Source organism: Pleurodeles waltl, chromosome 4_1 (assembly GCF_031143425.1).
Source record: "Pleurodeles waltl isolate 20211129_DDA chromosome 4_1, aPleWal1.hap1.20221129, whole genome shotgun sequence".
Taxonomy (NCBI): domain Eukaryota; kingdom Metazoa; phylum Chordata; class Amphibia; order Caudata; family Salamandridae; genus Pleurodeles; species Pleurodeles waltl.
In genome coordinates, this window is record NC_090442.1 from 606,554,797 (window position 1) to 606,580,096 (window position 25,300).

Below are 25,300 nucleotides of genomic sequence, written 5' to 3' on the forward strand. Positions count from 1 at the left end.
GACATTGATGCCCACGAGACATACCTGACTGGGTCCTAGTAATGCATGGAGCTGCCAGCCTTGTTAAAGGCCCTACAACATGAGAGCTGCTGCAGCTCCTGTTGTTGCCTGTAATTCAACAGACGTCTGAACAGTACAAATGAAAACTAGAAGGTGATAAGATTAGTACATTTAGGCCCTCATTACAACCCTGGCGGTCGGTGTTAAAGCGGCGTTAAAAAAAATGGGATTACGACCACGGCGGAAACCACCAACACAGACAGCCACTTTAATACTCTGACCGCCAGGGTGTTAGCAACAAACACCGCGGAGGTCACCACCAACTGACAGGCGGATGACAATGTACCACCCACCCTATTATGAGAGGCCAATCTGCCAGCTTTTCCGGGGCGGTACCAACGACATCAAAAGCACGGCAGAAATGGAGAGAACACTGCAGGGGCATCAGGTTGAAAAAAACACAGGCACCTCAGGAGGATGGGGAAGAGGGGGCACCTCAGCTGGAAGATGGTACTACGCCACTGCCCCTGGAGGGGGCACCATGCCCACAGCTTGGTCCTGGGGAGTGCAAAGCCACAGTCTCTCAAGTGGGTGGTTTGCCCACTGCTTGGTCCTGGGAGCGCAAAGCCACAGTCTCTCAAGTGGGTGCTTTGCCCACTGCTTGGTCCTAGAGAGTGCAAAGCCACAGTCTCTCTAGTGGGTGTTTTGCCCACTGCTTGGTCCTGGGGAGTGCAAAGCCACAGTCTCTCAAGTCTCTCAAGTGGGTGCTTTGCCCACTGCTTGGTCCTGGGGAGTGCAAAGCCACAGTCTCTCTAGTGGATGCCTTCTTCCACTGGTTCTGGAGGGGACCTTGTGCCCAATGTGCTTCATCCTGGCCGGGGGGGGTGAGTGGATGCATCGCTCCACTGGTTCTGAAGGGGGCTTTGTGCCCAGTGTGCTTCATCCTGCCAAGGAATAGGTGAGTGGATGCATTTCTCCACTGGTTCTGGAGGGGGCCTTGTGCCCAGTGATGCTGCACCTGGGGTGTGGCAGTTCCCATAACCTCACCTGGGAATGTCCAGATTACTCACCTGGGTGTCTGAGCTATGAGATGTGCAGGGAACAGGTAGCATGATACTCCATGGAGGCAGAGCCACACTCCATCCTGTGGCGACTTAGGCTGCAAACTGCTGGTAATGCCAGACCTGGTGCATCATGTGGTGTGTGCAGGGTCCAGGACGTCTCCTGCAGCCTCAGGCTTGCTGCCCACTGGCAATGCTGCTGATGTCCGATGTTGTGGCACCTGCTGGGCACATGGCTGTGCAGATGGCGGTGGCTGGGGTGGAGATGCTGCCGCTGCTGCCAGTGGTGCAGGTGTCTGTAGTAGTGGAGGGAGACACTAGACCGTCTCCAGCAGCCTCGGACGGCTGATCACTGTGGAAGATGCTGGTGACTGACGTTGTGGCAGCGGCGGGGCAGGGGGTTGTGCAGATGGTGGGGCAGGTAGCGGTGCAGGTGGTGGTGCAGGTGGCGGTCGGTGTGGCGGTGCTGACCGTGGTACAGGTTGCTGGCCTGTCTGGGGAAATGGTGGTCACCAGCCCATCACCAGGAGGCTTCGTGCCCTGAGGTGACTTGCCCTTGCTTTTGTGGCCCTTCCCCACCTTGGTAGTCGCTGCTGGGACCTTGACACTGTCCTCTTTGTGTTTGGATGAGGCCTTGCTGGGTGGGGGGGTGTTGTGACTTTTCCCTGCTGCATGCCGGCCTCTTCTTAACCTTGGCAGGTGGCGGAATCGGGTGGCCCTAACCATCTGTAGGTGGCACACAGGCAGCCCTGACGGGTGCCCCGTTCTATCCTCCCGGACTTGCAGGCACCAAAGCGGATGCCGATTTGGTGGCTGAGGTGCTGGCCTGGGATCTAGACATCCTGGCCCTAGGGGGAGGACGGGGGAGGGAGGTGTAGGGAAGAGGTCAACGTTAGCTAGGAGAAGTTTTTTTGACACACTTTGACAGGAAGATGGAGGGGGTGAGGGAGTGGAGGAAGAGGTAGTGGTTGTAGGAGTTGTACGTCTGCTGAGTTTGGGTGAAGGTGCATGGGCTGGAGGCTGTTGTGAGGTGGATGGCTGTTGAGTGGGTGTGTGCCTGCTTGTGTGTACTTTGGGAGGAGGGCTCATAGACACACTGGGAGAGGACACAGGGGACTTGTGAATGGTTGTGGGGGTGGTGATTGCTCATGAGGGGTATGTTGTGATGGGCGTGCTGGTGATAGAGGCAGTGGCTGATGATGTAGTGCATGCAGGTGTGAGTGGAGACGATACTGGGAGCGAGGTGGAGAAAGAGGAGGAGGGGGACACAGCGGATGTTGGTATGTGTGCATGGGTATGGTGCTTGTGTGAGTTCCTTTGTGATGATGTGTGGTGTTTATGTTTTCCTGAGCCACTTTTGTGTGTTGATGTGTGTGCATGCTGGTTTGAAGGTGTGCTTGGGATAGGCTGAGGTAGAGGGGATTGGGTCTGGGTAGGTGAAGTTGGAGGGGCGAGGCTGGACACAGGGACAATGGCTTCCATCAGTGCTGATGCCAGAGCCTGAAATGCTTTCTGTTGGGCCGCCACGCCAGAATGAATGCCCTCCAGGTATGCATTTGTTTGTTGCAAATGCCTCTCGACACCCTGGATGGCATTCAGAATAGTTGACTGCCCAACAGTGAGGGATCTCAGGAGGTCAATAGCCTCCTCACTGAGGGCAGCAGGGCTGACTGGGGCAGGGCCAGAGGTGCCTGGGGCGAAGGAGATGCCCACCCTCTTGGGTGAGCGGGCACGGGAAACATGCTGAGGGGCTGCTGGGAGGGCGGTGCTGGTGGGGGGCTGGTGGCTGTACCTGTTGTTGGGGTGGGCACAGACGTGTCTTCCACCGCCAGGGAGCTTCCATCAGAGGAGGAGTTGCTGTCACTGGTCTCCCCTCCTGTCCCCGTCGTGGAGCTCCCCTCGCCCTCAGTCCCACTGGTGGCTTCACCCTCTGTGGATTCACTTTCCTGGGCAATGTGGGATGCAGCTCCCTCCGTCGCCAGTGCCTCTGCTCCTCCGCCAGATGATGCTAATGCACATAAGGACAGGGTGACAAAACAAGAAAGGGGGGATAGACAGAGGACACACATGGTCAATGCCAGCAACACCACTACCGTTGACATACACAACACACACTGAGCTGCCCTATACACTAGGCCATGCCCAACAACTCACTAAGGTAGTCACCAGCCCATGGTGTACAATGCCTAACGCTAGCACCTGCACACCTGACACCCACAGGACCCTGCACACTAGTAGTTGGCCACTTCTACCATTGGGGTAGGGGTGCTTCAGAGCCTGCAAACAAGGGACCTACCCTGGCATGATCGCCCTGGCCCGGGGCACCCACAGCCCACATCCCCCAGCCATCTAGTTCCTAAAGCGCACAAAGTCAACTTTCTGAAACGGTACTCACCCCCTTGTGGCTGCTGTGATGCCCTCAAGTGCCCATCCAACTCCGGATAGGCCACCACCAGGATGCGGAACATCAGGGGGGTCATGGTGTGACGGGCACCCCTTCCACGTTGGGAGGCCAGCTCCAGCTGGGCCTCCGCCGTCTTCTTGCTCCAGCAGCGCGGGTCCTCCCATCTTTTGCAGCAGTGGGTGCTCTGCCTGTGATAGACCCCCAGGGTCCGCACCTCCTTGGCGATGGCACGCCAAATACCCTTCTTCTGGTGGGCGCTGACCTAGACGGTAAAGACAGCGGAAAATATAATTACTCACCCGTCCGGAGCGTCACACTCATTGCCCACCAGTTCCCACCTATGCCCTGATGCACATACATTGACCACCTCCCAAGCAGCAGTCAGGCCAGGGCGCCTTAGCACACCCAAACATGTGGCTTCCATGCACACCACTCCAAACAGGCATTGCCCACGCATCATTCTCACAGTGTACTCACCTGTTTGTCTCGAGGACCGTAGAGTAGCATGTACTGGGGGAGGACCCCATCCATCAGTTTCTCCAACTCCTCCACAGTGAAGGCAGGGGTCCTTTCCCCAGACACATGAGCCATTGTCGCTTCCAGACTCAGGTCACCGCAGCAATTGCAGTGTAGGTCCTCTCCTGTTGATGGTCAGGTATCAAGTGAGTGACTGGGTAGAAAATGGCGGTGACGTCCGTGGCGGTGCGTAACGTCACCGCCGGCGTACATCACCATTGGCTCCTGGAACCCACAGGACCCAATGATAACCAATGTGGAGTTGCGCGGCGGTCTTCGACAGCCTACCGCAATGCGTCACAACACCAGCGCAGTTACCTCATTTCCCCTTGTCCCTCCTCACAGGTCAGGCAGCCGCCATTTCAGGGGGGCACATGCCATGGCACCTAACTGCGTCACAACACATATTTTCACACATACTGACTCTTGATTTCACATCCTGCTTCTGTAACATTGATTCAGACACAGTTGTGCTATCTATGTGGTGAATGGCCTTCTGCTTACAGTTCTCCTCCATAGGCTACAACCGCTGAGGCAGATGATGAGATGGCGGCATCCTCCGGTGTACAGACCCCTGGTGGACCTGTCGACAATGGAGGACAGACACATTATAATCACATACAGACTTGATTGTGCCACAATCCAAGAACTGTGGCCCAATTGGAGCCAGACCTGTTGTCAGCTATCCGGCAGCCCACAGGAATCCCCCTCTAGTGCAGGTCCTGTCAGTGCTCCATTTCCTGGCAAGTGGCTCCTTCCAAACTACAGTGGCCATGGCATCAGGGATGTCTCAGCCAATGTTCTCAAACGTGTTGAGCAGGGTGTTGTCTGTCCTGCTGAAACATATGCGCAGCTACATCGGGTTCCCCCAGGTGGAGGATTTGGCCACAGTGAAAGTTGACTTCTATGCCCTGAGACATATCCCCAGCGTCATTGGTGCCATTGATGGTACAAATGTGGCATTTGTCCCCCCGCAAAAATTAACAGGTGCACAATAATAGAAAAAGCTATCATTCGATGAATGTGCAAATGGTGTGTTTGGCTGACCAGTACATCTCTCATGTGAATGGCAGAGGCACCGGGTGTCGCTAATAGGTGAGCCCAAGGTCCCCACACAGTATGAGTATGTGTCTGGGTATGGGGTTGTCCCTAAGGGTTAGTGTGTGTCTCAAAATTGTCCCTCAATATTTGCAGGTGACTCTGGTTACCCCAACCTCTCATGGCTACTAAGCCCAGTGAGGAATCCCAGGACAAGGGCAGAGGAACGTTACAATGAGGCACATGCACAAACTAGGAGGATTATTGAGAGGACATTCGGCCTCCTGAAAGCCAGATTCCGGTGCCTCCATCTAACAGGTGGCTCCCTGTACTACTCACCCAAGAAGGTGTGCCAGATCATCGTGGCATGCTGTATGTTGCACAACCTGGCATTGAGACAAGTGCCTTTTCTGCTGGAGGATGAGCCTGGTGATGGTCTTGTGGCAGCGGTGAAGCCTGTGGATAGTGAGGAAGAGGAGGCAGAGGAAGAAGATGTTGACAACAGAACAAATATAATACAGCAGTACTTCCAGTGACACACAGGTAAGAGACTGTAACTCCTCTTCACATTTTAGTATACTTTAGGACATTGTACATGGCAGCCTCTAACACTCTGTCTATGGACACTGACTGTTCCCTTTGGGTTTCCTTTTTTCAGATCTGTGTACCCCATCCTGGCTTATGCTAAGTGAACTGCTGCCCAACACCTGTCATACATTCGCATGTGTAAATGAACATAATCTTTGCAATGCTTTGCTAATGTCGTAGTAGTAATACATTTGTGAATCATCAGACTGACTCCAGATTGGTCTTTGTTTCAAGGGTGTTTATTGAAGGTGCTAATAAGTATAAGGGTATGTGCAAGGGGCTGGGGTGGTGGTGGAGGAAGGTCCATAGTAGAGTCCAGTCTCATGGCATCACAGGTGCATTGTCCAAGGGGGCATAGGAAGGGGAGAAATGGCAGTTCAAGTGGACAGGGTAACAGAGTGGGACAGAAGGGTGACAATCAGGAGGGTCCTATTTCCTGGTGGGGGTCTTGGCAATGTTCTCTGTCTTCTGCCTGGATCGCAGGGACCATTTGCGGGGTGGTTCTCCTTCTGCAGGGGGTGGGGTGCTGGTGGCCTGTTGGTCCTGTGGCGGGGCCTCCTGTCCATTAGTGCCGGCAGAGGCGGAAGGCTGTTCATCGGTTTGGTTAGTGTCAGGGGCCCTTTGTTGTGCCACTGCCTCCCTCATGGTCTTGCCCATATCAGCCAGCACCCCTGCTGTGGTGACCAGGATGCTGTAGATTTTTGTAAAGTCATCCCTGATCCCTATGTACTATTCCTCCTGCAGCCGCTGGGTCTCCTGAAACTTGGCCAGTACCATGCCCATGGTCTCCTGGTAATGGTGGTATGCTCCCATGATATTTGAGAGTCCTTCGTGGAGGGTCGGTTCCCTGGGCCTGTCCTCCCCCTGTCGCACAGCAGTCCTCCCAGCTTCCCTGTTGTCCTGTGCCTCTGTCCCCTGAACCATGTGCCCACTGCCCCAGGTCCCTGATTGTCCTGGGTTGGTGGGGTTACCTGAGGTCCGTGTAGTGGTGGACACACTGCTGATTGACATGTCCTGGGGACAGTGGCATGGGCCCGCTGGGTAGGTGCTGTGGTGGTGTTTCCTGATGGGGGAGGCTCTGTGGTGGTTTGGGACTGTGGCAGGGTAACCGACTGTCCAGAGGTCCCAGATGGGCCAGGGTGGTCATTGTGATCCAGGCGTGCAGAGCTGCTATCATCACTGTGGGCCTCTTCTGTGGGGGGACTGGATTTACCTTGCACCGCCTGTCCGGTGACGTTGGGTAGGGGTCCTGTGGGGATGTAAATGCATTGTTATTTTATCTGTGTGTGCCGTCTTGTGAAATGCCTTCTAGAGTTATGCTTTCCATGTCACCTTGGCCGTGTGTGATTGCTGATTGTGTGGGCTTGGTGGGTCTCTTTATTGGGCATGCTGTGGTAATGGGTGTCCAAGCAGGTCTGTGATGGGTGTCCATGCATTGTTGTTGCATGCAGGGCTAGGGATGTGTGGGTTGTGATTGTGGGGTGGATGTGAGGTGATGGAGTGATGGGAGTGAGGGTACGGGTGGGGGTATGTGATAGCATGCAGGTAGGGTGGGGAGGATAAAGTAGTAAAGATTTGCCTTACCAGAGTCCAGTCCTCCTGCTACTCCTGCGAGGCCCTCAGGATGCATAATCGGCAAGACTTGCTCCTTCCATGTTGTTAGTTGTGGGAGAGGAGGCGGGGGTCCACCGCCAGTCCTCTGTACTGCTATCTGGTGTCTTGATACCACAGAACGCACCTTCCCCCGTAGGTCATTCCACCTTTTCCTGATGTCATCCCTTGTTCTTGGATGCTGTCCCACGGCGTTGACCCTGTCCACGACTCTCCGCCATAGCTCCATCTTCCTTGCAATGGACGTCTGCGGCACCTGTGATCCGAATAGCTGTGGCTCTACCCGGATGATTTCCTCCACCATGACCCTTAGCTCCTCCCCAGAAAACCTGGGGTGTCTTTGAGGTGCCATGATGTGGTGTGAGTGATGTGTGTGTGGTGATGTGTTGGGATGTATAATGTGATGTGCGTGGATGGTGTATGGGTGATGGTGTTCTGTGCCTCTGAGTGAGTGTATGCTCTTTGCTTGTCTCTCTGTGCTTGGTCTCTTTTGTTTGGTTGTAAGGGGTGTGGGTATTGTGGGTGTGTGTTTTATAGTGTTGTGGGTGTGGTGTGTGTATGTGTATGTGTATCAGGTGTGTGTATTTTGAATTGTCCAATGTGGTTGTGTTTTGTAAGTGTGTGTCTATTTTGATAGTGGCGGTGTGTACCGCCAATGGTTTTCCGCGGTTGAAAGACCACTGCGTTGATTTGTGGGTCGTGATACTGTGGGCGTATTCCTGTTAGCGTGACGGTGTGGGTTTTGCTATCACCAATTTATCACTGACCTTTGGTGTGGCGGACTTGTGTGGGTATCTGTATTGTGGCAGTATTCTCTGTGTGGGTCATAATACCTGTGGCGGATTACCACCGCAGTCACGGTATGTTGGCGGCCGTCAGCACTGCGGTTGGCGCCATTTACTGCCAGGGTTGTAATGAGGGCCTTAGTCTTCACTCCACAGAGGGGGATTATGCAGGCTGTTTGAGTGTACATATGAAAAAGCAGATGTGTGCTGTGTGAGGATAGTGTGATATGAATAAGGCAGCATAATCTAGTTGACGGATAGAGGCATTACAATAAATAAGAGGGTGCAGTGAAGCATCAGATACCTCACTCATTACATTTTAGATCAGCAAGAAAGGGAGAGGCAAAACAAGTAGGACTATTTGAACCCAAATGAAGAGATCCTGGAATAAAGTTTCTGGGATAAGAGAAGGGTTGGGAAAGGGTTTCCTTCAGTCAGTGAAGAAAATCAGTCCTACACAGGTATGGTGCCCATTGTGAAATACAGTAGGGTTAGGAACTGGCAGCTGTCGTCTTTTGTAATACAGTCATTGCAGTGTATGGGGATGAGTCTGGCACCAGAGCGTTCAAGAGTCCATTAAAAAAAATGGGGTACATTTTTGATTTTTAAGGCCCAACATCAGCAGTCACTCATTAGTGGCGCATACCCTGTTGTTCATTTTTATCATGTCATGTAAATAAGTCTTCAAATGAGGCCAGGCGACACAATTCTACCAACCATTCGCTATGTGGGATATAAAACAGGATTTTCAATAGCAAATGAAAAACCCTTGGTTACTGCCAACGAGCTCATTATCCATCACCTTCAGTGGAAGGGCGTGTCAAGGATATTTAAGGTGTCGTGCCAAAGCACCGATTTTCGCTGATGGGTGGAAAGAAATTAAGCTGTTGGTTCTCAAGGTTTCCTATATATCCAGCCTGCAGGTGTTATTGTTTGGACGGAGCCATAACATGTTGGTGTCCGGTACCAATTGTATATGATTTTGAAATAAATGAAGTTAAGTCATAATTGCTGCGAACTCCAGTCCTATATTTCTAATAGGGAGGACCAGTCTGCTTCAGTATACTCTAGAGAGTGAGTTGACTACCACACCACAGGTGTCTTGATGATTGTAGGGTGAGAGAACAATTCTGAGACAAACTGCACCCATCCGGGTACCCTTAGCTTTCTTGTATGCAAGAATAAATGAAGTAGGAAGCAGTTGTTTAGCTGAACCCATTCTGCATTGCAAACAGTGCCTGCATTGATAATAACACCAACAATGACCTGCCCTCAAATCAAATTGAAGACATAAGTCCTTGAAAACACAAAAAATGTGCCTAGCAGCTGGACCAATGTGATGAGCCTTGCTTGACCACGCTCCTCAGTAAATTTGATGGTTTCCACTTTGTACACCAGCATTATGTCACAATGGAGCAAGAGAGTGTATTAATGGGCCTATCTTCAAGGCTTGCGTGTAGACCATCAAATTATCAGTGGTTAGGGACTAGTGTACAAGGTAATGAGGTAATGTCCCACATACGGAACTGGCCCCATAATGCCGGTGACAACCTCGAGCTCAAACACTGCTAAGAGTGGAGTGTACTCCAACTTCTTTGTGAGGTAAATTAGCTGTGATAATTGTTCCAGTCCTAAATGAGATTCAATGTGGTGGAGTCCCAAGCTGCCTTACTGTGTATAAGCATGCAGGTTTGAGAGCTACATCTGGGGGTCTATTCCCATTCTTGATAAAGGTTCTTATGCCCCAGCCTATCCTCTCCAGTAAATGATTTAGTACCAACAAAGGAAGCAGTCCCATGCCATAGTTAAATTTGGGCTCAACCTTCATTTTAACCCCTGGGACCTGGCCCTAGATGGAAAGTGAACCACCAACCATTTCAGAAATCCAGGGTCCATTTATTGTACCAATGAATCCAGCGCCTTGAGACCCGCACGGGTGAGTAGCGCGCTTTATAAATGTTAATGATTTGATTTGATTTGATATGATCTGAGACCATGTGCACTAAACCCATGTTCATCAAGATCCTAAGTTATTCAAGTTTGCTTGTCAACCATTTGAAGTTGTGGCCTGCAATCACCTTAGGTTGTCCATGATGTTGGTTAAGTCTTGCACGTACGCCAAGTAATTTTGTATCCTGAAACGGTGCTCAAAGTGTCCACCAAGGACAGTTAGGCTGGTAGTGAAGAGGCACCACTCAACAGCATGCATGCAATATAATTGCGTACAACAGAGCATTAGACTCTTCTATTATAATTGATATCCATCCAATTGTTTCTGTGTGGTAGAGAGCTATGGTCAGTGGCTCCAAATACAACACAAGAAGTAAGGGTGGCACTAAACAGTCCTACTGGTACCCCATTATGTTGGAAAAGGATTTGATCAAAATGAACCACAGTTCATTTGTGCCTTAAAGTTCTAGTAAAGCCATTGTACTTTGGACAGGAAGTTTTGCTCCAGCCTAAATCTCTGAAGAGTTTAAAAAGAGCCTTAATGAGGTGACTCCACTATACTTGGGTGAAGGCTTCCTCCACATCTCAGAATAAGGCCACTGCCTCTTTAGGGTACCATAAAAGATTTGATATGGTCCATAAGTGATGTCTGGAAATTTAGTCTGGGTCAAGCCCACCTGTGATTCATTGATCAATGGCAGTGTTAACGCATCCTTCTATGTTAATTTATACACATTAGGACTCGTTTTAGGCCGATGAATCTTTTGACCCAGTGGTGAGACACCGTAAGACGAGGTAACTGATCAATATGTCAAGCAATATATCAATAATATCATCACCATATATCACCACAATATATTTCACTTTAGACATTAGTTAAACCGTCGGAGCAACCATGACCTTTCAGTCATGAATAACCACACCTTTATTGAAGTTTTGTGAATTTATTCTCTATTGATTACAATCTAATAGCAAATGAATTAATCTCAAAACCAAGAAGCAAAAGAGCATAGTCACGATATGACAACTATGATAAGATTTTGACAATGCGAAGATGACAAACGTCAAAACACTAGTATAAGATATACACAAATCAGAGTACATAGAACAGCATATACATCTCAGTTCAGCATAGCACAATATCAGTCACGTTTGTTGCGTCAGTCAAGGTGAACCCTAACCTATCCACTAATTAGCATCAGCATGTTGGACTTCCTGCAAAACAATTTAGAACACCAATTTGGAAAACATCTAACTAAGGTCTCTAACCAAAAATATACAGCAGTTGGTACCTAGAAAGGAAAAGCAAATGAATGAATTACGAGAGCAATTGTCATATTTACCCTCCTCGGAATGAGTCAGCATACAGGATCAGTCTTCGTCTTCAGGACATCAGTTAGGTCATCATCAGTCTATCTCGTCTAAAGGCTGGGGACACTTCCCTCATAAGGAGGAAATGTGTAATGGGGCAAACTAAGGGTGAGGATGGTTCTATTAAGTCTCAAGTCGCCAAACAGAGTGACAGAGTTTCTGGATGCAATCAATATCATTCCCTACCTAGTTCTCTTGAGTCTCCTGTGTCATGGGTTTTTATCCCCTTTTCGTAATACCTTCCCCCAAAATTCTATTGGATAGTCACTACACCCCACTATCTTTAACCTATCAAATTATACATTAAGTAATGCACTTGTCATTTCATGATAATTCATAACACTTTGATTGGTCTTCATAATTGACGTTTTTCGTAGGTGGCACATCCGGGGTTACTTCATTCTCTGGCACATTCTTCGGGTCAAAAGTTCTCTTTTCCATGGTTGAACGTCCTTGAATGTTTCGGTAAATGTTGCAAAACGTATAAAACTTATACTAAAGCAGCTAGCAAGCGGATGAGAACGGTGCACGACTTGTTACATAAAACAAAGAAAAGAACACATACTGGGTCATGGCCTTTTGCGAGTCAGCACACTGGAGAAACAGAAAAATATGCTTTAATATGAGAGCTACACAGCTAATTCTTCGACTCATTAAGACTTATGGATTCTAATAAATGCAATCCTAGTAATGCAAACAATTATTTCTTATAGTCAACATTAGTATATGTGTACTACAGCAACTTCACTTATAATTGCGTTAAGAATACATTCAAGCGAATAATATTTTGCGATCGTTTTGTATGCAGCATTGTTAAGTATAAGCATTTCACATCTAATATGTAATATTTAAACTACGCTGTCTCAGTCCCTCCTCTGATGACGCTCATCATCACACAAATTTTTCTCTTTGATCTTAATTTTTCACCTTGCGCATAATACGCATTTCAACATCTTGCCCTTTATGAGAACTTTCCCATATTTCGTTGAACATTTTCTCTCTTTCACTCTCTTCATTTCGTCTGGTTCTTTTGGTCCAATTTCTTTTTATTTTATCATTTATTTTACATGCTTCCCATAATCCTAATAGACAAACCAAAATAATTAGTAGACCCATTAATATTTTTGCAAGAACGCCATTCCAAATGTTGGTAAACCAGCTTCCCACTCGGGCAATTCCTTTTCCAAATTTTTCCCAAACACCAAGTTCTTTCAGATCTTTCAAGTCTGTACTATCTCTAGTAAGGTTAGTAAGCATGCTCCTAATTTTCTTACTGTTATCAGGTATGAAAGAGCAACAATGACGCTCATTAACCATTTTGCAGACACCTCCACTCTTTGCTAAAAGAATGTTTAAAGCAAGCCGATTTTGAAGAGTCATAGCTCTTTCTGCAGCAAGTTCAGTATCCATCAGGAGTATGGCCCCTGTAAAATTTGTCAACATGTTATCCACTATAGTAGACAACCTTTGAATTTTCATAGAATTCAAGATAACCCCTACTGATGGGATTATGGCACCAAATATATCACCAATGACAGCCGCCACTGATTCTCGTTTTTGTCTAGGATGTTGTAATTCAGCCGTTTTAGGTATCTGTTTTAAGTCATCAATCTGGTATATCTTTGGGAACACTATCCCCAAATAACATGTCCCATACCATCCCTTAGGGAGACGGTAATAAGCATTAAGCCCACAGATGTAATAGATTCCAGGGATCACTGGATCTTGTCCATTCAGCATAAAGGTCCATTTACTCTGAAACAAAAACACATGCCTACATTCACTCGTACCCACAAACAAATTATCTTGATCAGATTTTGGTCTATATACACAGAGCCTACCTACGTGTAATGCATCTATAGCTAGTTTGCCTTGTGTTTTGATTGCAGTATAAGCATAATCATTTGCATATGTACATTTTTCTAATCCTTTTTCTAATCTTTCTTTCAGTGCTTTACGTCTATCATCTGTGTGATCTAAAAAGCTTTTCTCTACAGGTGACAATAAGCAAGTCAAATTATTGCGATGTGCATAAGCAGTTCCAAATGTAAGTGTTGGCTCAAAGAATCCTCTAACTATTTTTATATCATGCTGTTTAGCTAATTCATTCAAAAATTCAATCACAGGCACAAAAGAAAACACAACATCCAAGTTTGAATAAAAGTATTGCACATGCTCTTGATTATAGAATCTTGTTAGTAGCAAACTGCAACTAATTCCATAAGTGAGAGGGAGGCTATGATAGGTAACCCCCTCCTGTACGGACAAAGGAATTTTAGTACATACATAACAATCTTTCGCATCCATTGTTTTCACATATTCGTTTAGTAAGCGATAGAACACATTAGTAGAAAGTTCCCCTTTTGCATTAGTTCCCTCATGCATATGTCTTGCGTCTTGCTCAAATCTCTCCCATGGTGTTAGTTTAGTAGTAGTCTCAGGTTTTGAAGTTGCGTTAATAGTTTCTTTCTCTTTCCACGGCATTCCCACAATCACTCCTACAATCATCACTGCGCACACAACACCTATCATAAGTCCTAACCAACCACACACCTTACTTCCCTTGCTACTATTTCTATTATAAGCCATGTTTGTATAGAATCAGAATAGCAGATCAACAATCAACTTGAGAATAAACCTCTGCGGTATTTTACAGCGTCTTCTCTCACTCCAGGACCTTCTTTTGTCAAGTCAGGTTAGAAGCTTGTCGTAATCAGGATTCTAAAAGTCAAAATTTGGTTTTCTAGTGTCACTTCCGGTAGTTTCTAAAGTCTCTTTCTTTTCAGTTTTTCGGAATTTTAATTTTAGCCAGGTTTTTCTTTGAATTCCTTTTCAGGTACCGTAGTATTGACCTGGTACTTCTCGATCAAAACAGAATGCTAGGAATTCTTGTTGCCATTCAGAGGTTGTAGCATATGCCCATTCAGGACCTGTATATCTTCTGTTTGCGACTCTTTTTCTTTTTAATCTTCGTTCACCTTGTTGTTCTCCTTCACTCAAATCGTTTGCTTGTGAGGTATCACTCTCTTCTATTATCGTGTCATTCGATACCTCCCTTATCTTGGGGTGTTGCTCGTCTGGCCAATTGTCACCTCTATGTGTCTTGGTTCGATGTTTTCCTTCAGGACGTTGGACAGCGCCCTCCTCTTGTAATATGGTGTTTTCTCTTGATGGACCTGCAACAGGTTCAGGATACTCTGACACGCTTTGATTCGTATCTATAGTTTCTCCTTCTCTTTCTTCCTCTTGTTCAGTGTTGGGTTCAGATTCTAACCCGTATTCGGCTACTTCTGGGAGAACCTCACCTTGACTTAGTTCTCCTGGTGCCTCAACTGAGATAGGCACTCTGTCACCTCCTTCAAACTGATTGACTGCTTGAGGGACAAGGCTGTTCTCAGTGGGCTCTCCAATAGTCTCAGTTCCTTCTTGACTGTTCTCTGACTCTGAAATTTCTCTTCCTGAAGTTGTTGTACCGGAAACTTCAAGTTCCTCTTCAACAGGACACGTTACCTTTTTCGTGTGACTGGCATGTATCCAGTTGGGAACCCCGGCACATTTTACGGCAGTGGTAGTCGTCAATATTACTTGATACGGACCTTTCCAACGTAGTTCTAGACACGATTTTCTCACGTGCTTCTTAACAACCACCCAATCACCGGCTTGTAGAGAGTGAGCTGGATCGCCAATCGGTGGCAACGTGTTAGCTTCCACCTGGTGAGAAAAAGAGCGAATCACGTCAGCCAAACCTTTGCAGTAATCCAACACCATATCATCTGTAATATTCACTAGTGCATTTGCAGGTACTGCGGGTAATCTCATTGCTCTACCCATGCGGATTTCATGGGGGGATAATCCTGTTTTCTTGTCAGGGGTATTTCTCATTGACATCAGTACTAGAGGTAACTTCATGTTTGTTGCTGCACACATTTTTGCCATCCTTGATTTCAGAGTACCATTCATCTGCTCAACTAGTCCTGATGCTTCAGGGCGATAGCTACAATGCAGCTTTTGTTCAATGTTGAGTGCGGCACACAGGAGTTTAATCACCTCATTGTCAAAGTGTCTTCCCCTATCTGATTCTATAGAAACCGGAAACCTGAATCTTGGTATCAGTTCCCTGATTTGTAGTTTTGCAACTGTAAGACTGTCATTCCTACGTGTGGGATATGCCTCAATCCAATGACTGAAAACACACACAATCACCAACACATACTTCAATCCTCCACAAACAGGCATTTCGATAAAATCCATTTGCATTTTGTTGAATGGACCTCCAGCTCTCCCAATGTGGCTCAAAGTTACCACTGTTCTTTTTCCAGCATTCATCTGTTGACAGATGACGCACCTGTGACAAGTGATTTCTGCGGCATGTCTGAATTTTGGATTGAACCAATCAATCTTAAAGGACCTGATCATGGCATCTCTTCCCAGATGTGCCTGCCCATGATATAGCCGGGCAAATTGTGACAAAAGACTATTTGGCAAGACCAACTTTCCCTCTTCTGAAACCCATAAGTCATCAGCTCTTTGTACACATTGCATTCTTTGCCAAGAGCGTTTCTCCTCTTTGCTCACACGACCTTGTAATGTTTTTAGTTCATCTAAGGTGTCAACCACTCGTAATGCCATATTTAAACATGTGTCGTTTTCAGATTGTGGTAACAATTCCCATTGTTCCTTAAACGATATACAGTTTAATGCACAAAATCTTGCGACTTGATCTGCATAGCCGTTTCCCATAGACACAAAATCTTGTGACCTAATGTGAGCACTGCACTTCACCACGGCAATTTCTTGAGGTAACTGAATCGCATGCAACAAATCTCTTATTTGTTCACCGTTTTTCACAGGAGAACCAGAGGAGGTCATAAAACCTCTCTGTGACCAAAGTTGGCCGAAATCATGCACAATTCCGAATCATTATCTGCTATCAGTATAGATAGTGACTTTCAAATTTACAGCTGCGTAGCATGCCTTAGTAAGGGCAATTAATTCTGCCACTTGTGCAGAATACAGTCTCTCAAGCCAGGAGGCTTCGACAATACCAGTTATGGTACATACCGCGTAACCGGCTCTCAATGTCCCTGCTGAATCTCTTAGACAGGACCCATTAACAAACATAATGCAGTCATTTTCTTTTAATTGAGTATCCTGTATGTCGGGGCGAGGTTTGGTACAGAGTTCGGTCACCTCAAGACAATCATTTTCAAATTCTTCCCCATCTTTGATTTCAGTATTTTCATTAGGAAGTAAAGTTGCCGGGTTCAGCACAGTGCATCTTTGAAGAGTGACATTCGGTGACCCTAGTATGATCGTCTCATACCTAGTGAGTCGTGCGTTTGTCATGTGTTGAGTCTTAGGGGGTCATTCTGACCTCGGCGGTAAAAGACAGCCATAACACCGCCGCGGTCGCGGTAAACCGCCACGGTCATTCTGACCCGCAACTGGCAAACCGCCAAAAACCCGACAACAACAAAAGTCCGCCACACCAACGGCCAGCGAAAAACTGGCGATGACCAAACCTCCACCGTCACGCCAACAGAAATACGCCCATGCTATTCCGACCCACAAATCCCCGCAGCGGTCTTTCAACCGCGGTATTCCATTGGCGGTACACACCGCCGCGCTCAAAATACACACACCTTTACAAAACACAGCCACATTGGACAATTCAAAATACACACACCTGAGACACATACACACACCACTCCCACACACCCATTACAATATAAAACACACACCCACATCACCCACAAACCCTTACGACCACAATTGCGACTGAAGGCCAGAGAGAGACAGCACAGAATAGAGTACACCATCACACAGAGGCAAATCACAACATCACCCACACCACATCCACGCACAAAACACCACACACCACCACACTCACCACACTCTACAACACATACACCACCCCACACCTCATCCACACCACCCCATGGCACCCCAAAGACACCCCAGGTTTTCTGACGCAGAACTCAGGGTCATGGTGGAGGAAATAGTTCGGTTACAGCCCCAGCTCTTCGGGACACAGGTGCAGCACACCACCATTGCCAGGAAGATTGAGCTATGGCAAAGAATAGTGGACAGGGTCAACGCTGTGGGACAGCATCCACGAAATCGGGACGATATCAGGAAGCGGTGGAACGACCTACGGGGGAAGGTGCGTTCCATGGTATCAAGGCACAACATCGCGGTGCAGAAGACTGGCGGCGGACCCCCACCTACTCCCCCAGAATTTACAGCATGGGAGGAGCAAGTCTTGCACATCCTGCATCCTGAGGGCCTCGCAGGAGTAGCTGGAGGAATGGACTCTGGTAAGTCAAATCTTCACTACTTCATTCCCCCCACCCCACCTGCATGCCAAATCATACCCTCACCCTCACCCCCACCCCCATCACACCAACTCCTTGCAAATGGCTCACCATCACAACCCACCCATCCCAACACCTAGCCCTGCATGCGTCCACAAAGCATGGACACCCATCACCAAAGCATGCCCACTGCACATACCCATCTCCCCCACAAGCCACCGGCACAACAGCCCCCACAAGGGAATGCCAGCACTGGGGTACACGGCCACCCACCCATTGCACGCTATGGCACACACAGAAGCAATAACCATACTCTTATACCCGTGCAGGACCCGAACGCCACCACACCGCCCAGGAGGGTCCAGAAATGTCCATCCCACCCCCAGAAGAGGCCCCCAGTGATGACAGCAGCTCTGTCTCCCTGGACCCTGATGACCAGCCTGGCCCATCGGGGACCTCGGGACAGTCGGTTCCCCTCACACAGCCACAGGCCACAGCAGACCTACACCCCTCTGGGAACACCAGCACAGCTCCCACCCAGCGGGCCCATGCCTCTGTCTCCAGGACACGTCAATCAGCGGTGTGTCCACCACTACAGGGCACCCAGGTTGACCCACCACCCCAACAACAGCAGGGACCTGGGGGCAGTGGTAGTGGGCACACGGTCCAGGGGACAGAGGCCCAGGGAAACAGGGGAACTGGGAGGGCTGCTGTGCGACAGGGGGGGGACAGGCCCAGGGAACCCACTCTCCACGAGGCCCTCTCCTCCATCATGGGAGCATACCACCACTCCCAGGAGACGATGGCTACGGTACTGGCCAGGTTCCAGGAGATCCAGGTACTGCAGGAGGAACAGTACATGGGGTTCAGGAAAGAACTCCGAGCCATTAGTTCCGCAATGGGGACCATCGTCGTGGCTCTTAACCAGATTGTCACCACATTGCGGGACCATGTGGCACCACAAAGGGCCCCTGTCACTAGCATGGACCAAGAACAGGCCACCACCTCCGCCGGCGCTAGTGGACAGGAGGCCCCCACACAACAACAGGCCACCAGAACCCCACCTCCTGCAGAAGAAGAACCACCCCGCAAGCGGTACCTGAGATCTAGGAAGAAGACAGAGTAGGATGCTAAGACCCCCGCCAGCAAAGGATACCCCCTGATGTCATCCCACTGTCCCACATTGTCACCCTGTCCAACCTTGAACTGCCCCTGCTCCATCCTTCCACAGGCATATGGACAATGCACCTGTGAGACTGAAAATCTGGACTCTGCAATGGACATTACTCCACCATCACCCATCACCGATTTTCAAGCATGTCCCTAAATTTAGCACTTAAATAAAATCACTTATTGCACTAAAATTATCTGGAGTCTGCTTGTCTTTTGAACAAATGTATTATACATAACGGTGCCAAAATGTTCAGTTACATTGTGATGACAACATACCACTGTCACACAGCTGTAGTCCATGGGCAAACAAAGCAGAGGTCACGCAGTGGGGCCCACATCTCTGAAAACGGAAGGGAAAGTCACAACTCAGTTAACATAAACTGGGGGGAAACTCAGACAGTAGAGAGGCAGGAGACTGTAAGTACATGTGAAATGGCGGTGTTGATTCGTACCTGTGTGTTATTGAAAATACTGTTGTATCACTGTGTCCCTGTTGTCTGTGTCGTCCCCGTCGTCTTCCTCCTCTTCACTCTCCACAGGCTCTACAGCTGCCACAACGCCACCCTCTGGACCATCCTCCTGCAGGAAAGGCACCTGGCGTCGCAAAGCCAGGTTGTGAAGCATACAGCAGGCCATGATGATCTGGCACACCTTCTTCGGTGAGTACATTAGGGATCCACCTGTCATATGCATGCACCTAAACCTGGCCTTCAGGAGGCCGAAGGTCCGCTCGATCACCCTCCTAGTCCGCCCATGGGCCTCATTGTACCGTTCCTCTGCTCTGGTCCGGGGATTCCTCACTGGGGTCAGTAGCCACGACAGGTTGGGGTAACCAGAGTCACCAATTAGCCACACACGGTGTCTCTGTAGCTGTTCCATCACATAAGGGATGCTGCTATTTCGCATGATGTACGCGTCATGCACTGACCCAGGGAACTTGGCATTTACATGGGAGATGTACTGGTCAGCCAAACAGACCACCTGGACATTCATAGAATGATAACTTTTTCTGTTCCTGTACACCTGTTCACTTTCACTGGGGGGAACCAAAGCCACATGGGTCCCATCAATGGCACCAATGATGTTGGGAATGTAGCTGTTCCATCACATAAGGGATGCTGCTATTTCGCATGATGTACGCGTCATGCACTGACCCAGGGAACTTGGCATTTACATGGGAGATGTACTGGTCAGCCAAACAGACCACCTGGACATTCATAGAATGATAACTTTTTCTGTTCCTGTACACCTGTTCACTTTCACTGGGGGGAACCAAAGCCACATGGGTCCCATCAATGGCACCAATGATGTTGGGAATATGTCCAAGGGCATAGAAATCACCCTTCACTGTAGCCAAATCGCCCACCTCAGGGAAAACAATGTAGCTCCGCATGTATTTCATCAGGGCAGACAACACTCTGGACAAAACCTTAGAAAACATAGGCTGAGACATCCCTGATGAAATGGCCATTGTTGTTTGGAATGATCCACTTGCCAAAAAATGGAGTACTGACAGAACCTGCACAAGAGGTGGAATCCCTTTGGGTTGGCGAATGGGTGACATCAGGTCTGGCTCCAGCTGGGTACACAGTTCCTGTATAGTGGCTCGGTCAAGCCTGTATGTCAGTATGACATGTCTTTCTTCCATTGTCGACAGGTCCACCAGTGGTCTGTACACGGGAACATTCCTCCATCTCCTCGCAAGTCCCAGCGGACGGTGCCTAGGAAGGACAAACATGGAGCACAGAGTCAAGCAAACCACAGGTACGTTCCCACAGCTTGCACAGTACACGATTCGCTATGCATTGAATGGCTTGTATGAGTGGCAATGCAAGGCCTAGGCCTGTGTGACGCAGTAGAAATGAAGCCATGTGGGCCCTTGAAATGGCGTCTGCCTGACCTGTGAAGTGTGACAATGGGATGTGAGGTCAATGCGCTGGCGTGGCACTCCGTGGCGGTAGGCGGTAGGCGGTGCAAAGCCGCATTGGTTAACATAGAACCCTATGGGTTTCAGGAGCCAATGACGAAGTGCACCGGTGGTCGCGGTACGCACCGCCGCGGGCGTGACCGCCATTTTCTATCTGCTTAATCACTCGAGACCTGATCATCCACAGGAGAGGACCTATACTGCAAGTGCTGCTGTGACCTCGGTCTGGAAGAGACAATGGCTGCTGCAACTGGGGAAAGGGCCCCTGCCTTCACTTCTGAAGAATTGGAGAAACTCGTGGATGGGGCCCTCCCCCAGTATGCGCTACTCTACGGTCCTCCAGACCAACAGGTTAGTACACTGGGACCATGCTTTGTGGGCAATGCCTGGGTTGAGTGGGGTGAATGAACGAAGGTGCGGAGGGGAGCGTATGAGGCATGCATCAAACGACAGATGAGAGCATGTGCCACATGGCAAGGGTGGGGATGGGGGGGACACTCACATCGAGCATGCAGAAAATGTTGATATTTTATTTTCTCTCCCTGTACGTGTCACATAGGTCAGCGCCCATCAGAAAGTCGACATTTGGCGTGCCATCGCCAAGGACGTCCGGACCCTGGGGGTCCACAACAGACGGGGCACCCACTGCCGCAAGAGGTGGGAGGACATCCGCCGCGGGAGCAGAAAGACCGCGGAGGCTCTGCCGGGGATGGCCTCCCAACATAGGAGGGGTGCCACTCGTCAATTGACCCCCCTGGTGTCTCGGATCCTGGCGGTGGCCTACCCAGATTTGGATGGGCGCGTGAGGACATCACAGCAGACACAAGGGGGTGAGTACAAGCACATTCTGCTATCTTAGCGCGCAGTGGAGGCGTCTGGGTGGGGGAGGAGGGATGTGGGTATCCCTAGGCCAGGGCGATTTCTGTAGGCTAGTCCCCTCCATAAGGCATGGCCCTGTGCCCCCGCCCTCCACCTCTGTGGGGTGCCAAGTACAGCTATCCATGGCCTTGTGTCACCTATGTGTGCAGATGTCGTCCATTGGCTTGTAGGCCAAGTCTCACTGATTGAGTAGTGTACCCCAAGTGCGCGGCGTAGTGCAGGGGGCTTCTGTGTCTGTCCTCTCCGCCAACTGTGTTGCCAATGCATGCACTCAACATGTCTTTATTTCTCCCCCCCCCTTTTTTTGTCTGCTCTTCCTGTTCATGTGTGCATTAGCATCATCTGGCGGAGGAGAAGTGGCATTGGAGCACGAGGGAGCAGCATCTCACATGGCCCCGGAGGGCCATGCAACGGACTCTGACCAGTGAGACGGAGGGTGAGGGGGGCTCCACAACGGGGACACGTGGAGACATCAGCGACACCGACACGTCCTCGGAAGGGAGCTCCCTTGTGGTGGCGGCAACATCCGTGCCCACCGCAACAACAGGTACAGCCGCCACCCAGCGCACCAGCTCCGCCCTCCAAGTAGCCCCTCAGCGTTCGCCCCGTGCCCGCTCGCACACCAAGGTGGGCATCTCCTTCGCCCCAGGCACCTCAGGCCCTGCCCCAGTTACCCCTGCTGCCCTCAGTGAGGAGGTCATTGACCTCCTCCGGACGCTCATTGTTGGGCAGTCTACCCTTTTGAATGCCATCCAGGGGGTGGAAAGGGAGGTGCATCGGAGCAATGCATACCTGGAGGGCATTCATTCGGGTCAGGCTGCCCATCAGCGATCGTTCAACGCTCTGGCCTCAGCACTGACGGCAGCCATTGTCCCTGTCTCCTGCCTCCCTCCTCCAACTCCCTTCACCCAGTCCCACTCCCCTGTTCCTCTGCCTATCCCAGACACACCTACAGACCAGCCTGCACACACCTCAACACCCAAGGTCAGCTCATCCAAACATAAGCACCACACATCCCACAAGCATTCACACAAGCAACATCCACATGCAGACATGCCAACAGCCACTGCCTCCTCTGTGTCCCCCTCCTCCTCGTCTCCCTCCTCCCTCCCTCCCTGTGACGTCTCCACTCACACTTGCATGCACCACTTCATCAGCCACTACGTCCATCACCAGCACACCCACCAGGACACTCCGCACACGTGCAGTCACCACCCCCACTGCCATTTACACATCCCCTGTGTCCTCTCCCAGTGTGTCTGTCACCCCCTCTTCCAAACCACACAAACGCAGGCAGCCACCCACCCAACAACCATCCACCTCACGACAGCCTCCGTCACAAGCACCTGCACCCAACGACAGCACACTTGACTCTCCTACAACCACATCCTCTTCCTCCACTCCCATACCCACTGCACCTACCCTTCCCATTGCTCCTAAAAAGTTTTTCCTCTCCAAAATTAACCTCTTTCCATCACCTGACCCACCCCCTCCATCTCGTAAAAGTCCAATCAGCACCTCAGCCACCACAAGCCCTGGACCTACAAGGACCATAGTCCAGGGATATTGGAGTCCACCACCTTTGAGGGCAGCTACATCGGCCAGCAGCAAAGGGACAGCCAGCCCACCCCCTGGGAAAAAATCCAAAAAAGGCAAGGGCCGGCTCGAGAGGACAGGCAGCCTCCACAGGCACCACCCTGGCACCGTCAGGAAGTGGGGTGCCACCTGACACATCTCCAAAGGGAGGCAAGGGACACAGAGGAACAGGAAAGGATGGCAAGGGCAGCACGGACGACAAGTCCGGCAGCAGGCGAGCTGCCCAGGAGGGCCCCACCAGCCCCATTCCGGGGGTGAAGGAGTACACCCACGGGCACGGGACACCAGCACAGGAGGGCCCTGCAAGCGAGAAGTCGGATGGCGAGTGAACACCATATATTGGCCAGATCTGGTGCCCTGGAGACACATGTGAAGAACCGCTGAACAGGGCCCTTCAAGACAAGCACCGCTGAACAGGGCACCCCCCGTCTCAAGAACCGCTGAACAGGGCCCTTCAAGACAAGCACTGCTGAACAGTCTCAAGAACCGCTGAATAGGGCCCTTCAAGACAAGCACCGCTGAACAGGGCACCGCCGTCTCAAGAACCGCTGAACAGGGCCCTTCAAGACAAGCACCGCTGAACAGGGCACCGCCGTCTCAAGAACCGCTGAACAGGGCCCTTCAAGACAAGCACCGCTGAACAGGACCCTTCAAGACAAGCACCGCTGAACAGGGCCCTTCAAGACAAGCACCGCTGAACAGGGCACCGCCGTCTCAAGAACCGCTGAACAGGGCCCTTCAAGACAAGCACCGCTGAACAGGGCCCTTCAACTCAAGCACCGCTCCGCTGGGCCCTTCCTCTCAAGCACCGCTCCGCTGGGCACTTCCTCTCAAGCACCGCTCCGCTGGGCCCTTCAACTCAAGCACCGCTCCGCTGGGCACCGCCGTCTCTGCACCGCTCCACTGGGCCCTTCAACTCAAGCACCGCTCCGCTGGGCCCTTCCTCTCAAGCACCGCTCCGCTGGGCACTTCCTCTCAAGCACCGCTCTGCTGGGCCCTTCCTCTCAAGCACCGCTCCGCTGGGCACCGCCGTCTCTGCACCGCACCGCTGGGCCCTTCAACTCAAGCACCGCTCCGCTGGGCACCGCCGTCTCTGCACCGCTCCTCTGGGCACTTCAACTCAAGGACCGCTCCGCTGGGCCCTTCCTCTCAAGCACCGCTCCACTGGGCACTTCCTCTCAAGCACCGCTCCGCTGGGCCCTTCAACTCAAGCACCGCTCCGCTGGGCACCGCCGTCTCTGCACCGCTCCGCTGGGCCCTTCAACTCAAGCACCGCTCCGCTGGGCACCGCCGTCTCTGCACCGCTCCGCTGGGCCCTTCAACTCAAGCACCGCTCCGCTGGGCCCTTCCTCTCAAGCACCGCTCCGCTGGGCACTTCCTCTCAAGCACCGCTCCGCTGGGCCCTTCAACTCAAGCACCGCTCCGCTGGGCACCGCCGTCTCTGCACCGCTCCGCCCTTCAACTCAAGCACCACTCCGCTGGGCACCGCCGTCTCTGCACTGCTCCGCTGGGCCCTTCAACTCAAGCACCGCTCCGCTGGGCCCTTCAACTCAAGCACCGCTGACACATTGGCAGAAGGGGCAGGCCCGGATCAGTGTCGGACAGGGCTGCACGATACACTCTGGGCACCAAGACTCCTCCAGTACCGCTGGAGTCTGTCATCCACTTGTGAGACTGTGGCTTTGCACTCCCCAGGATGGCACAGTGGGCAAGCCACCCACTGTAGGGACTTGTGAGACTGTGGCTTTGCACTCCCCAGGATGGCACAGTGGGCAAGCCACCCACTGTAGGGACTTGTGAGACTGTGGCTTTGCACTCCCCAGGATGGCACAGTGGGCAAGCCACCCACTGTGGGGACTTGAGAGACTGTGGCTTTGCACTCCCCAGGATTGAACAGTGGGCATGGAGGCCCCTCGTGGATCTGGCGTCGTGGACTCATGTGGCTGAGGTGCCCCCCCTTCCCTTCCCCCTGAGGTGCCTGTCGTTTTCCTATCTGATGCCCCTGCAGTGTTCTCTCCAATGGATTCGGGTCTCATGTGTGGGCTTTGCCCATGTGTTGAGGACCATTGGCCCACATACAATGACAG